At 44.5% G+C, this 13,410-nt stretch overlaps 1 protein-coding gene across 14 annotated transcripts in view; it reads left to right on the top strand.

Annotated features, from left to right (window-relative positions):
* Positions 1 to 484: 484 nt before the first annotated feature.
* The window catches only part of USP54 (ubiquitin specific peptidase 54), a 225,899-nt gene continuing 212,973 nt past the window's right edge, over positions 485 to 13,410 (top strand). For 8 of the 14 annotated variants that reach the window (XM_084841363.1, XM_084841348.1, XM_084841362.1 and 5 more), the window contains exons 1-2: positions 485 to 547; positions 916 to 1,356. The gene's annotated coding sequence lies outside the window, so the exon portion shown is untranslated. The other 6 variants (XM_084841357.1, XM_084841349.1, XM_084841353.1 and 3 more) reach the window with 4 other exon arrangements.

Raw genomic sequence — 13,410 nt, 5'->3', positions numbered from 1 at the left:
TGGGCGTAAGGCGGCAGCCAGAGTGGGAGCTCGGGCCCTGGTTGGGGGAAGACACTTCCTTGGGGGTACGGCCTCAGACTCCTTGGCAATTGGGCCTTGGGTTGAAGGGCGGGGGGGGGGGTGAGAGGCAGTTCCCTTGGGGAAGGCAGCAGCTGCAGGGGAACCTGGGGTCCGAGTTGGGGGAAGGCTCTTCTGAGGGGGTAAGGCAGCGGCCTGGGTGGGAGTTGGGCCTTCGGTTGAAGGGGGAGAGGGCAATTCCCTGGGGGTAGGGCAGCAGCCTGGGTGGAAAGGGGGTTGGGTTGAAGGGGGGGGCGGTACTTCACTGGGGATAAGGAAACAGCCTCAGTGGGGCTTGGGTTGAAGAGGGTAATGAACTTCCTTGGGGGTATGCCAGGAGCCTGTATGGGAGTTGGGGCTTGGGTTGAAGGCGGGGCGCAGTTCCCTGGGGGAGGGCAGCAGCCTCGGCAGGGGTTGGGTTGTTCTGGGGGAAGGTACTTCCCTGATGGTAAGGGAGCAGCCAGAGTGAGAGTTGGGCCTTGGGTTGAAGGTGTGTGTGTGTGTGTTGGGACTTCCGAGCGGGAAGGCAGCTGCCTGGGTGGGACTTCGATCTTGGTTTGAAGGGGGTGGTGGAAGGTAATTCCCTGGGCGTAAGGCGGCAGCCGGAGTTCTGGCCCGGGTTGGGGGAAGGCCCGTCCTTGGGGGTACGGCCGCAGGCTCGTTGGGAGTTGGGCCTTGGGTTGAAGAGGGGGAGGTACTTCACTGGGGGTGAGGCAGCAGCCTGGGTGGGAGCTGGGGCCCGGGGTTGGGGGAAGGCACTTGCGGGGGTAAGGCAGCAGCCTAAGTGGGAGTTGGGCCGCGGACTGAAGGGGGGCACTTCCTCGGGTTAAGGCAGCAGCGCGTTGTTCTTCGTTTTAGTACATCCTGGAGTGTTAGGAGATCTGCGCGAACCCTACAGCCTGAACTGATACGGTCCGGTCTCCTGCCTGCATTATGCCTGCTGCTGTCACAATGTATCACGGCAAGGAATTAGGTGCTTCTGAGCAAGCCGCAGCGCTATACATGGCTTTATATTGAAACGCGACCATACTCTCAAGAGCCCCACCAAGACACCGTCCATTTCGTTGGTTCTCGCGATACTCACTTTCCGCCCTCCGTCACCGGGGGTCAGCCGATGCAGCGGCCCCCGGCATTTAGGAAGAGGTGTCTGTGGCTGTACTTCCTGTCGTCTGAGCTATCGCGAGATGCGGTTTCCTGGGCTTCCCGTAGCTATAGCAGCAACACGGAGGGAGGAGGGGAATCCTTCAAGGATGCGATGCTCTTGCGACCTGTTCCTGAGGGGAATTGGCGGGTTGTCTGGTGAGTAAGTTGGCGACCCGTTAAGTATGCGAAGCAGACCAGGCCTTGCTTTGGGCTGGGCCGGATCCTGAGCCTATTCACCCACCTTGAAGCGGAGCCCGTCCTCCTCCCAGTTAAAGGGGAGCCCCTAGAGACGCAGCTGTGCTTGTTCCACCGGGAGGAGGCGGCGCGACCCCGGACCCAGGCTTTGTGAAATGCTTAGGGAAGGTGGATAGGTTCTCTCTCTCGCTCAAGATGGGAGATCCTCTTCTCTTTTCTCTTCACTCTCATTTTGGAGATTTGTGTTCTTCCATCTCCTCCGTCGTTTCATGGTATTTCTCGAACAATCCCCTACCCTCCGTGTCCTATTATTGCTGAACTAGAATTCATCTGCAAATTACATTATTTTCAGTTCGGACTTAATTGGGGTTGTCGGTGTCTTTGATGCTACAGGTGTTAAATTATCACTGCATAGTTATTAAGCTAGTACCACCAAAAAACTTGTGGCAGCTTAAAGCCTAAAAACAAAAAATGGTGGAATAATTTTTCATGTACTTGAGTCTACTTCATCGGATGTGTAGAGTCTTATCGTCAGTTGCTAGACATATTTATGTGGGTAGAGGAAAAAAATGTTTATCACATTAGTGCCATGGTCATTGTGTTTTTATGTTATAAAAATTTGGGCTGATTTCTAGCCCTGTTCCCTACACACATACCAATGAACTTGTGTGTCTTTCCCAGCAGGGTGACACTTGCTGCATCTGATGAAGTCTACGAAACTTGTGCCACAATAAATCTATTGGTTTTAAAGTTGCCACAAGTCTCTTTGGGTGGCTTCTCCCTTTTTTCACTTCTGAAGAATCATGCCTCTTTCCTCTTACTTTTCTTGTTCCCTGCGTTGCTATGTTCTACTGCAAACATGCCAAGTAACCTTTAGGAGATGATATAATTCATGAACCATGGATTAAGGCTGCAGTCCTGTTCACACTTACTTGAGTGTAAGTCCCATTGATTTTAGGGGTGATTACTGCTATGTAAGTGTGCATAGGGTTGCATCTGATGAGACTGCTGTGTGTGTGTGTGTGTATATATATATATTGCATATATATATGTGTATATATATATATTGCATACGTCTTGCTGTTTGATTTTTGTGCTAGTAATACATTGTATCACATTCCCGGGCTTTATGCTTAGCTTTCAAAGTGTGTGTAAGGCTGAGCACAAGTGAAATGGATGGTATGATAGAATATGTGGGTTTAATGTTATCAAAGAATTAACATAGATTGGAGAGGTGGGTAGGATTTGCTAAATTGGGGAGCTATGTTCCATATGGCACTGTTAGGTTTCTGTAGGTTCTTAATAAAAGAATGTAACTGAAATAGTGACTGTTCATCATGTTGTATGGCAGTGGCTTTCAAACTGTGTTTCACAGATCCTGAAGTTTACTGAGAAGCTTAGCAGGGGATTCCTCAGTGAGAAGTCAGTAATGACAACCAAGCTTCCCTTAAAGACAGGTTGCCTGCCCCCGCCAACTTTCCGCTGCAGTATGCAGCTGCAGGAAAGTGTTGGGTGTGTTCTGAGTTTACAGCGGGCAATAGTGAGTCCCAACAAGCCTCATTAGGAAAAAAAAATGCCCCCAAAGATATGGTTCTGCTGTGCAACTCCATGGGCACATCTAGACGTGCCTTTTACTCCAGGGCTAGTGCGGGCAGAGGTCCTTTTGATTAGACAACGCAGTCGCCACCTCGCAGTCTTCAGTGGTTTCTGCCGGGAAAATGTGGATTTCCAAGGTGTAGTTTTCTTCCGAATTTTTCAGCTGCTGCAGCTTCACCATGGTGGGGTGCGCTATCTAACCAACCCTCAGGGTGACAACGCAGTTTGTGGTGGGCGTGGAGTGGGAGGTGAGTGACAATGTGACGCCTTTTTCCTCTTCCCTCTCTCCCCAGTCGCTTCCCATCCTGCCTGCAGTTGCGATGGGAGAGGAGATGGGAGAGAGAAGCAGTGCTTCATGCTGCTGCTGCCGTCACAAACTGTGTCTCTCTCTGCTGGGCGCCGTTGCTCGCGGCGGTGATAGCGCTTGCTGGGCTCCTGCGCCGCAGCAAAACTGCGCAGTAACTAGCTCCCATATATCTAGGTCGTTGAGCATCCACAGTGCAGGAGCTGTGCAGCTCCAACAATGCAATAGACTCAGTTGGTGCCATGTAGATGGGGCCCAGGATTTCTTGGATAAGCCTCATTATCTAGATTTCCTTCAGTTATGCCTCATTTTGGCACTGAAACTGCATAGGTTGCCCTGATGGATGATACTACAACAGGAGAAGGACAGGGGGAGTCTTTCTCAGCAGTTTTGAATACTGTCAACCATGGGACGTTATGAATATTCTGTCTGGATTGAAGATTGGGAACTATGAAATCCTGCAGTATTTGATTCTATCCACTATGTTGCTCTATTTGGAAAACTGCCACAGAATGTTTATATTAACCCACTGAATTAAGTCATTTGAGGATAGGGAGAAAGGTGCTGTCATTATGTAAATGACATTCAGCTCTATTTCTCCCTCACATCTGTTTCAGTTGAGGCACTGGAAGTGAATAAGAGAAAGTAAACTATAAATACAGACAAGATGGAGATGCTGTTGGCTTATGGTCCTTCTGCCCTGAATGGGAATGTTCAACATGTTCAGTATGGTGTTGCACAGCAAGGGCTAGGTTCCTTGTTTGAGGTTGCTCATTGATCCAGCTTTGTCACTAGAAGTCCAGGTGGCCTTTTTGGCACAGAGTGCCTTCCACCAGCTTAGGCTGGTATGCTTGCTATGACCCTCTTCTGGACAGAGAGATAACCTTGCCACAATTATCCATACTCTGCTCACCTCCAGTTTAGACCATTATAAAGTGTTGTATGCAGGGCAGCTGCCTTTGAAGACTGAAAACTGCAGTTAGTTAAAAATATACCTGCTAACTGGGACTGGGAGTTGAGAACATATCTTGCCAGTCCTTAAACAGCTACAGCAGTTTGCATTCTGTTTCTAGGCACAAATCAGAGTGCTGTTGTTGGCCTTTAAAGCCCTTAATGACATGGAACTAGGGTACCTGAAAGATCAGGTACCTCCATATCAGCCAGCCTGTGCATTCAGGTGATCATTGAAGGTCCTTTAGGTGCCTTTGCTGACTGAGGTATGATAGATGGTGCCGTGTTTGTGGAATGTTCTCTCTGGGAAAGCTCCCCTGGCACCCATCCTGTCATCTTTTTGGCACCAGGGAAACCCCTTTTTCTTTTTTCAGGCCTTATAAAAAATAGTAACTTACCAACAACACATCATTACAGTGGATATAAGAAATCAACAACAGACAAAATTGTATTTGTATCTCCAAAGTGATTGGTGTTATGCCACTATTATTTGTTACCTTAATGTTTCTGATATTGTATCTTACAGTTCAATTGTCCTGTTGGTATTGTTTTTGTGTTCCTGTGAGATGCTCTGGAAAAATCTTTTTTTGAAAGGGAGGGGCAAAATATATAAATATGCAACATGCATGAATTCCTCAGCAGACAGGCTGATGTGGAAAGAGTTCCCTGAATGGGAAGTTCATTGTTCTATGCTGTTGGGTAATGAGATTTTCCTTTCTTAATGTAAATATAGAAAAACACTACCATAAACATAGTGTTAAAAAATTATAAACATTCATTCAATGTCAATTCATTTCAAGTACATCTTAAACTATAGCCAGTATTTATTTATTTCATTTGTATACCACCCAATAGCCAAAATTCTCTGGGTGGTTCACAAGATGCTTGTTCTAGTAATGTATGAATGGAATCCATTGTGTAAATGAAGTCTGATTTTATTTTAACTTTTAGAGATGATTAGAATAGGTCAACTTACACATCAGTGTAGTATTCCAATTTTTACATTTCCAGATCTTTATACTTGGCAAATTATCTTGTTTTCAATATTTAGTATTCAAAAATCTACCTTTATCTGTCATCAGCAGCTAGCTGCCTCTCTCCTGATCTAACATGAGTTTTACATACCCAAGCAAGATAACAATAGGTATGAACTGAATCTCGTATCCAATAATATCATTGACACATCTTCCAGAATTTTTGAGTACCCTCACTGTCTTACCAGATATGGACCCTGCCCCCTGCGGCTACTGATTTCATCTCCAAAACACACAAAGTTAGTTTACATTCTCTAGAATGTAGGTGGATGTATAATACAAAGCATAAAATATTGTATATGTTTTCTCTAGAATCCGTATCCAGTGCACGCCTATATTTCCTGTTATGTCTGTCCATTGATGCTGAAACAAAAATTTAGATCACTCTCCCATTTTAATTTAGGACTAGAATCTATTTTATCATTTTCTATCAAGCATCAGTCTCCTGCATATATTAGCAACAGCCATCTTAAGTTGAAGGTAACGGAATTTGCAGATATTGAACAAGGGAAGCTCTATATAAAATACTTTTGCATTAATACAGCCAAACAAAATGCTTCTCTGATCTGTAAAGTTAATTAAACTAGAGCCAAGTTTGAAAAATTGCTTACTCTCCCTCTAAAATCCCTTGTTGAAAATAACAAATAACAGTGGTACACTGGGAACAGATGATATCCATATTTGTCTCATATTCTAATTATTGTGGTTCTTATTTTGTTCTCAATGAAGGTGCATTGATTCCTCTTATAAAAAACAACAGCCACCATGCAAAAAGTGGACAATTTGGGCCAATCTGTTCAACAGTCCTTGGGAAGTTATCCATTTTTTGGAGCCACTGTTAAAGTTGTCTCTAGATAATAGGCCTATGCAGATATTTCTCTGGCTCATGTGAAGGCTAAAAGTGAGGAAGGGACAACGGCGCACATGTCCCCTCTGTTCCTGACTTCCCATATTCAGTGGGGAGGTCTGAAGGGGAGTTCTACTCTCATTTACTTGCTTTATCAGAGTTCCCAGTTGCATTGAGTCTTCTACTTGCATTTGAGCAAACGTGTGTGGAACTCTCCTGCAAACCTTCCAACTCAACATGGGAAGGTCAGGGACTAAGGGCCCAGGGGTATTTGGGGTGGAACTTGCATGTGCACCCATGTCCCCACGTTTAGCCCTCATGTGAGCAGGCTAAATATCTGTATGGGGTTAATATCCATGAATATTAAGTAAAGATATTTTCTTGAGAGATCTGTTAACCCAAAGCAAACCATCTCAAGTTATTGCTAAGGATGTGTTGTGAGGGTTGTGGGTTTTGAACTTTAAGTGATTAGGGAGCTGTTTGAGTAGTGGTGAATGCTGAGAGGCATGTGTGAGAGGGTATCCTTGTAAGAGAGTTAAAAGGGAAAGAAATCTGTGGGACATATAAAATAACATGTAAAACAGAAGTGACAAATAGGATCAAGGTGCAGCAGTGGAAGGAAGTAAAATGACTTGGGTGTGAAGAGATTTGATCTACAAGTATCAAAACATGTTTGTACTGAATTTACAAATCTGTTGAATGAATTGTTAGACTGTAAAACATCACTTAAGAGTACAGCCATATAGTGAAATCAGCCTTGGTGTAGTCTTCAACTATGTCTGAGATTATGTCACTCCCACAGATTCAGTCAAGGAAAAGGTGTTGTGATACGTGCTGTACAATAAGTTGTGATGCATTTCTACAAGCTTTTTTTCTTCGGATGTTTCCTAATTTCAGGTAGAGTCACTGAGTAAGATTCTCTTTTGGGGTTTGGTTGTAGGAAAGTAAGTTCCTCTTTCCCTGCAGTATTTGTTTTCTGAGGAAGGACTGCAGAACTGCTTTAGCTCCTGCAGCATCCCAAAGCAGATTCCAGGCTTTTCCTGCAAATAGGTCCACTGACATGGGTCTGCTGGAGGTTTTGCTCTTCCTTAGGTGAAGCCTTCTCTATGCTGTTGAGTTCCCCTTCAGTTTGCTGTAAGATCCATCATGTTAGAGCCCTTCCCCATCAACAGGTCTACTAGATAATTCCTGTACTGCTATTTGCAGGTTTGAATTCCATGCATGCATGCATGCATGCATGCATGCAAACAACGCAATGGAAACTGACTAGGACAAGCAGGGGCCCCACCTTATGAGGAAGTTCCTTGGTGTGCACACACTCTTAGGAACCGTGTGCTGTATAGGAGCACTACCCCCTCATCCAACTCTGTAATGTTACTAGTCTGCAGGGGAGGCCATGTGGGCGAATTGCTCATTGCTGTACCAGCAATTCCTGGCGTAGTAGATGGCAAAGTCTAGTTACATGACAGAAAACTTCATGGATATGCACAGGTACAAGTGTGACTTAATTCATATAATTGGAGGCAATGCACCTCTGATATGTAAACAGCTATTCATCTGATTGGTTCTGAGACAAGTATTGCCTCCAGGTGAGTTGATAAGCTTTTAAAATTGATAAAGGTGGCCTTTCCCCTTTCTTTCAGGCTGCATAGGTACTAGGGGATAACCTCCATTGAACACAGTGGAACTTATTTCTGAGCAAACATGCAAAAGATTGTGCTGCATGACTGTAAATGTGTCACAAATAACTAGATATGGATGAGCAGGCAGGCTAATACATTTTGTAGACTTTATTGGAAAGCCTGTTTTGCCTGTTTACAAGGAGTGAGGTGAAATTGTTCATATATGTATGTTAGAGGTAATATAAATGGAATGATTAATGTGCCTAACAACCTGCCCTTGTATACATTCACCACACCTTATGGAGAATGTGCATATAATATGTGCATGAAGAGGGAATGGTGCACATTTCCTGGTCAATATACATATTCTCCAATAGGCCTTGGGGAATGTGCATTTTTCAACAGGATTTTGTACTTTCTGTAGACATTATGCATAATGTCCAACAGACCTTGCGGAATGTGGATATCACAATACGGTTTTCTATATTCTCCAGCCAATATACACAGTCTCAAAACAGGTCTTAGGAAATGTGCATAGATCAGCTGCATTTTGTACATTCTTTGGAAATATGCACATTCTCCAGTCAATATGCATAGTTTCCAAGAAACATACCTTTTGTTTTTTCTCTAGTTTAGAGGTGGGCAATCTGCTGCTCACAGGCCTCTCATGAGGTGGGTCAAAGGTTGAATCCATGATCTGTGTTCCATTGGTAGGAGGGCTCTGCTCATGGAGATGCTTCTGTCCAATTTTCGAGGATCTTCAATGAACCACAGCTCACCCCATGTAATAGGGCCCCCCAGCCCTCTGTATAGCATTTTCAGAGGGACTGCTGTGGGGAGGAGGGGGTGGGGAAGTTCACCTAAGTCTGATCCATCCCAGAATCTGGATGCTGGTTTTACTTAATGGGTGGGCTTAATGTGTGTGATATGCATAACCATGGGTTAAAACTCTGTATTGTTTCTCAGAGTGTTGGGTTTGGATGTTATGGCGAATAAACCAGGAATGGGGTGTTCCTGGGTTGTTTCTCAAAGCAGAAGCCGGCAGGAGTCAACATTATACATATATTGTAAACCAACCTTCCCCAACGTGATGTCCTCCTGATGTGTTGGACCTCAACTCCCATCACCTCCAGCCAGCTTGGCCATGCCAGCAGGGGATGATGGGAATTGAAGTTCAACACATCTGGAGGACACCATGTTGGGGTGTTGTAAACAGTACCATACTAATAAATGAGAACTCATCGCAGTTCACTTGAGTAATGGACTTAAGAAACAAAGGTTTTAACCATTTATTTCTGAGCTTGTGGACCTCCAGATGTTTTGGACTACAACTCCCATCAAACCTATCTAACATAGCCTGTCTTGAGGGATGGTGGGAATTGTAGGTCAGAGGGCCACAAGTTGCCCACCCCTGCAATACAGCTATCTGGGTTTCCTGGCTATAGTGTTATTCAGACACACACAGAAATACCCCCCCCCCTTTTTCTGGAGCATGATTATGGCTGCAATCAAGGATTAGAATCCTAAAATAAATCAAAACAATGCTCTTTAAAATGTGTAAGTGCTGCTCCCTTTTGCTGATTCAGTGAACCAGTGAGAAGACTTTAACAGTGCAATTCTGTTCATGTCTACTCAGAAGTAAGTCCCACTGAATTGCATGGAGCTTACTTCCAGGAAAATGTAAGGCTGCAATCCTATTCACCTGAGAGAAAGTCTTACTGTAACTGAACTAAGTGGGACTTACTTCTGAGAAGACATGACTAGGATTGTGCAGTGAAGTGGGTATCTTTAGGTATAATATAGCAATCACTTTCAGTATTGTTAGCACAGAAAGTGTATGCATGATTTTTAAAATATATTTTGTTATATTCTGTATCCCCAATAGCTCAGAACAGATTATAGCCTTTTGAACCAAATAATAATAATAAATAGGAGTTTGTCATGAAAAGAACCTCCTGGTTATCCCCAAACATGAAATTCCCCCCCAAATAAGAGGTTTCGCCATGCTTCTCGACTAGTATAATGCAGTTCCTGGCACACACCCCTGTAGCAAATTCAAAACGGATAAACACTTCTGCTGTACAGAATGTGTGTAAAGGAAATAATAACTTCGATAGACAACCCCATTTGCTGTATGGAAACTGGAAGGATACCATCTCATTAAAAGGCACTTGGGTTATGTATTGCCCTTCCTGGGTTACTTAGAAATGTAATCAGGGTGTCTTTTCATAGGTTTTTGAGGGCAACAGAGTAATTAGAAATAGCCCTAGCAACAATGGGACACAGAATATCAGAGGTCTGCAGACATAATTCTTGAAAACGACAACAGTGGCCCAATCTACACTCTCGGTTTGTCATGCTTCTGAAGAGTTTCCGCCCCCCTTGGTGCACATGGTTCACACTATATCATTCCTGATTTGCAAATTTTCTTTGACCTGTTATTGTATTCATTTCCCTGAAATACTGTAGTATACAAGTAGATTTCCATTCATGGTCCAATGTTTCGCTTCGGGTACTGTATATAGGTGTGGTGTGCTCCTAAACCTGTCCTTCTACGGTTGATCCTGCATTCCCCTCCTGGCCAATCACAGCTCTCATTGCCTCCAGCTGCTCTTCCGGCTAGCGTTGGTAGCTCACTTCCCTGTGTGTTCACCCATAGTTCTCTCTTCTCTCCAAGCTAATTTTTTTTTAATATAGTACTTTCTTCTCTTTGCATCTTCAAAGAATCGGAGAGTGTCTAGGGACAATCTAACTTCATTTCAGGCAGGCAGCACCGGGTCCCACTTGCAGACATACGCACACACAGAGAAACACGCACACACAGAGAAATACGCACACACAGGAAAAAAGGAAGATGACAGCTTAAAGTACAGCCATATACAGATTGTGATCTTCATATCATACCCAAAATACAGCACATGGAAGGAGCAGTCTCTCCGAAGCCTTTCGGAGAGTCAAGCTGACAGAAAAAAAAGGTAGCTTGAAAAATGTCCTGGGATCTCGATCCATATTTCCTTGCTCCATTGTCATCCAAAAGCTACTACACTGCTAAAAAATGGAGTGGATCTACAGATGTGTTTAAATCCGTTCTGTCTCTGTTTTGTGGATTGTTAGGCATCTTTAATCTGGTCCATGTTTTCTGAACCACCGTTTGCAAACTCCAGGAGGTGCATTTGCCTGTGCCTGCCTCTTTCAAAGGAGGGAGGGAAATCCCATTGAAAGCAAATTCCCTTCAAGGATTCTCTGATTTAGAGGTGTCAGAGACTGCCTTTCCCACCTGAAAAAGGAGACCCCCCGCCCCCTCACCCCATCAAAGCACAGAACTAATCTTTGTCCAAATATGCACACTAAGAATCCCAGATCTGCTGCTTCACCTTGAATGGTGTGAAAAATCATATGAAATCAAGAGGATCCTTGCCCCGGATCCCTGCTTTTGCACTATGGCTGCGCCCATGAGTGGCACATCTGTGGTTTTCCTGGTTCAGTCCATGGAGGCAGATGTGCTCTGTGATATGATGGTGTTTGGGAGTATGTGTCTTGTAAAAATTATGAGGATCCCTGCCTCAGATCCCTGCTTTGGGGCTGTGGCTGCACACATGGTGGTTTGGGGGGGGGTCTCCCCTTTAAAAATCATATGAAATAATGAGGATCCCTTTTTGATTTCATGGATCCTTGTTTTACTTTCTTCCCAGTGTGTTCACTCAACGTGCTTACAGCCAATGTGTTTACTCAGAACTAGGGATGTCAGAGAAATCCTCCACAGACCCCAAGGAGACCGGATTCTATTGAATCCAGCCCCCTGAAGTCTGTGGAGGATCGGATCTCTTACGTCCACCTCTCCGCGAAGTCCTTGCCAGCTGGATCCTGCCTGTCGCTGGCTCTGAAGCCCCAGCAATACGGCCGCCATAGCCGTATTGCTGGCTGGACTGACGGACTGCGGATGCAAATGGCGTCTGCTACGCCATTTGCGCCCCTGCTCGTAGCCTATTGCATGAAAAACAGGGATGCAAATGGCGTATTTGCATCCCTGTTCCTTTGCGTGATAGGCTACGTAAAGATTTACGTAGCCTATCACGTCAAAGAGCAGGGACACAAATGGGGTCCGCTACGCTGGACGCCATTTGCGTCCGCAGTACGTCAGTCCAGCCAGCAATATGGCAATGGCAGCCATATTGCTGGGGCTTCGAAGCCAGCTGGCGAGGATTCCAGGGGGAGGGACGGATCACCTCCCCCCCCGTGGACCCCCGCCAGAACGGCAGGTAAGTAATACGTACATCCCTACTCAGAACTAAGCATTGCTGTGTCCAGTGGGATTTCGGAGAAACCCTGTGGATTTTACAGCTTAAGCCTGTGCATGTCTACTCAGAAGTAAGTCCTATTGATTTCAATGAGAGTTATTCTCAGGTAAAAGTGTGTGTATTAGATTGAAGGCAAGAATGCTATCAGTGGGTGTTTTTCATCTCTGCAGGCAACCTCCCAGCAAACAACCTTTCTGGAATGCCCATGAAAGGAAGTGGAGCCCTTTTAAGGAATTCCAGGAACTGGTCCTTCTCAGTCATCTCGGCCAGGGCAACCCAAAAGTCACAGAACTTTATATTCTGTGCAGAAGCAATATTGCAGAAGCAATATTGTCCAGTTTCATTCCAGAGAGGCTTCACTGGGGCCTGCATACACAGGCACACGTGCACACACACTGGAACACACACACACACATGCAAAAAATACGGAAGACTGATATCTAAAAATACAGCCATATACAGATTATGATCTTCATATCATGCAAAAAAAAAAAAAAATACAGCACATGGAAGGAGCAGTCTCTCCGAAGCATTGAAGTTTTGGAGAGTTAAGCTGTCAGAAAAAAAAAATCAATGGGGCCAGGTGCTGAAACAGTTAATATTGAGGTCCTTAGAACAAGGAAGGAGGGAGAGAGGGCGGGGAATTGGGAGAACCAGTAAAAAGAGACTGCTCCCCTTCCGTGATCCACCCACTGAAGACTCCCCTATTGAACAGTATGAATCAAGTTGGTTTCAAGGAAGTACTAAAATGGGGAAATTTAATATGATTAGATTAACAGTGATATTCTACGGGCTTCGTTGTGATTATGTGCTAAGTGTAGATTGCTCCAGTGTTCATTTCTGACGTTCCCAGTTAAGGCACCAAAAGCAATGTACAATAATGTAGCATACAATCTGAATGGTTAACCCCTCTTGTTATGGAATACCTACCTCATTATTTGAAGAGCTGCAACATTTGATCAGTTAATCCGTTCAATTAAAGACTTTCCAGATGATTTATAAATGCACCTAATTTAACGGGGTGCCATTTTAGAAAAGATAAACAAGTTTTTGTGAACTGCCCAGAGAGCTTCAGCTATTGGGCAGGGTGTGTGTGTGTGTGTGTGTGTGTGTGTGTATATATATATATATATATGTATGTATGTATGTATATATAAAATATAGTCCCCTTTTATCTCCCTATTCTACTTCTAAATCGTTGCCTGCCATTCCCCTTCTCTCCCCTATGCCCTGCCTCTAGTTGGGTGACAGGAAGGAGAGGCTAAACAGAGAGACATACTTTGCATGTCATGGCTCCCATGAGTTACTTAAACTATGGGTAAGTTTTCTCCAATATTTTTTGGCTAGGGAACAATTCCAACAA

The sequence above is a fragment of the Heloderma suspectum genome, chromosome 3, assembly GCF_057233095.1.
Source record: "Heloderma suspectum isolate Gila_16-S chromosome 3, 16-S_ref, whole genome shotgun sequence".
NCBI classification, from domain to species: domain Eukaryota; kingdom Metazoa; phylum Chordata; class Lepidosauria; order Squamata; family Helodermatidae; genus Heloderma; species Heloderma suspectum.
The sequence above is the reverse complement of the archived record's forward strand: the minus strand, read 5'-3'. Positions and strand labels throughout refer to the sequence as shown.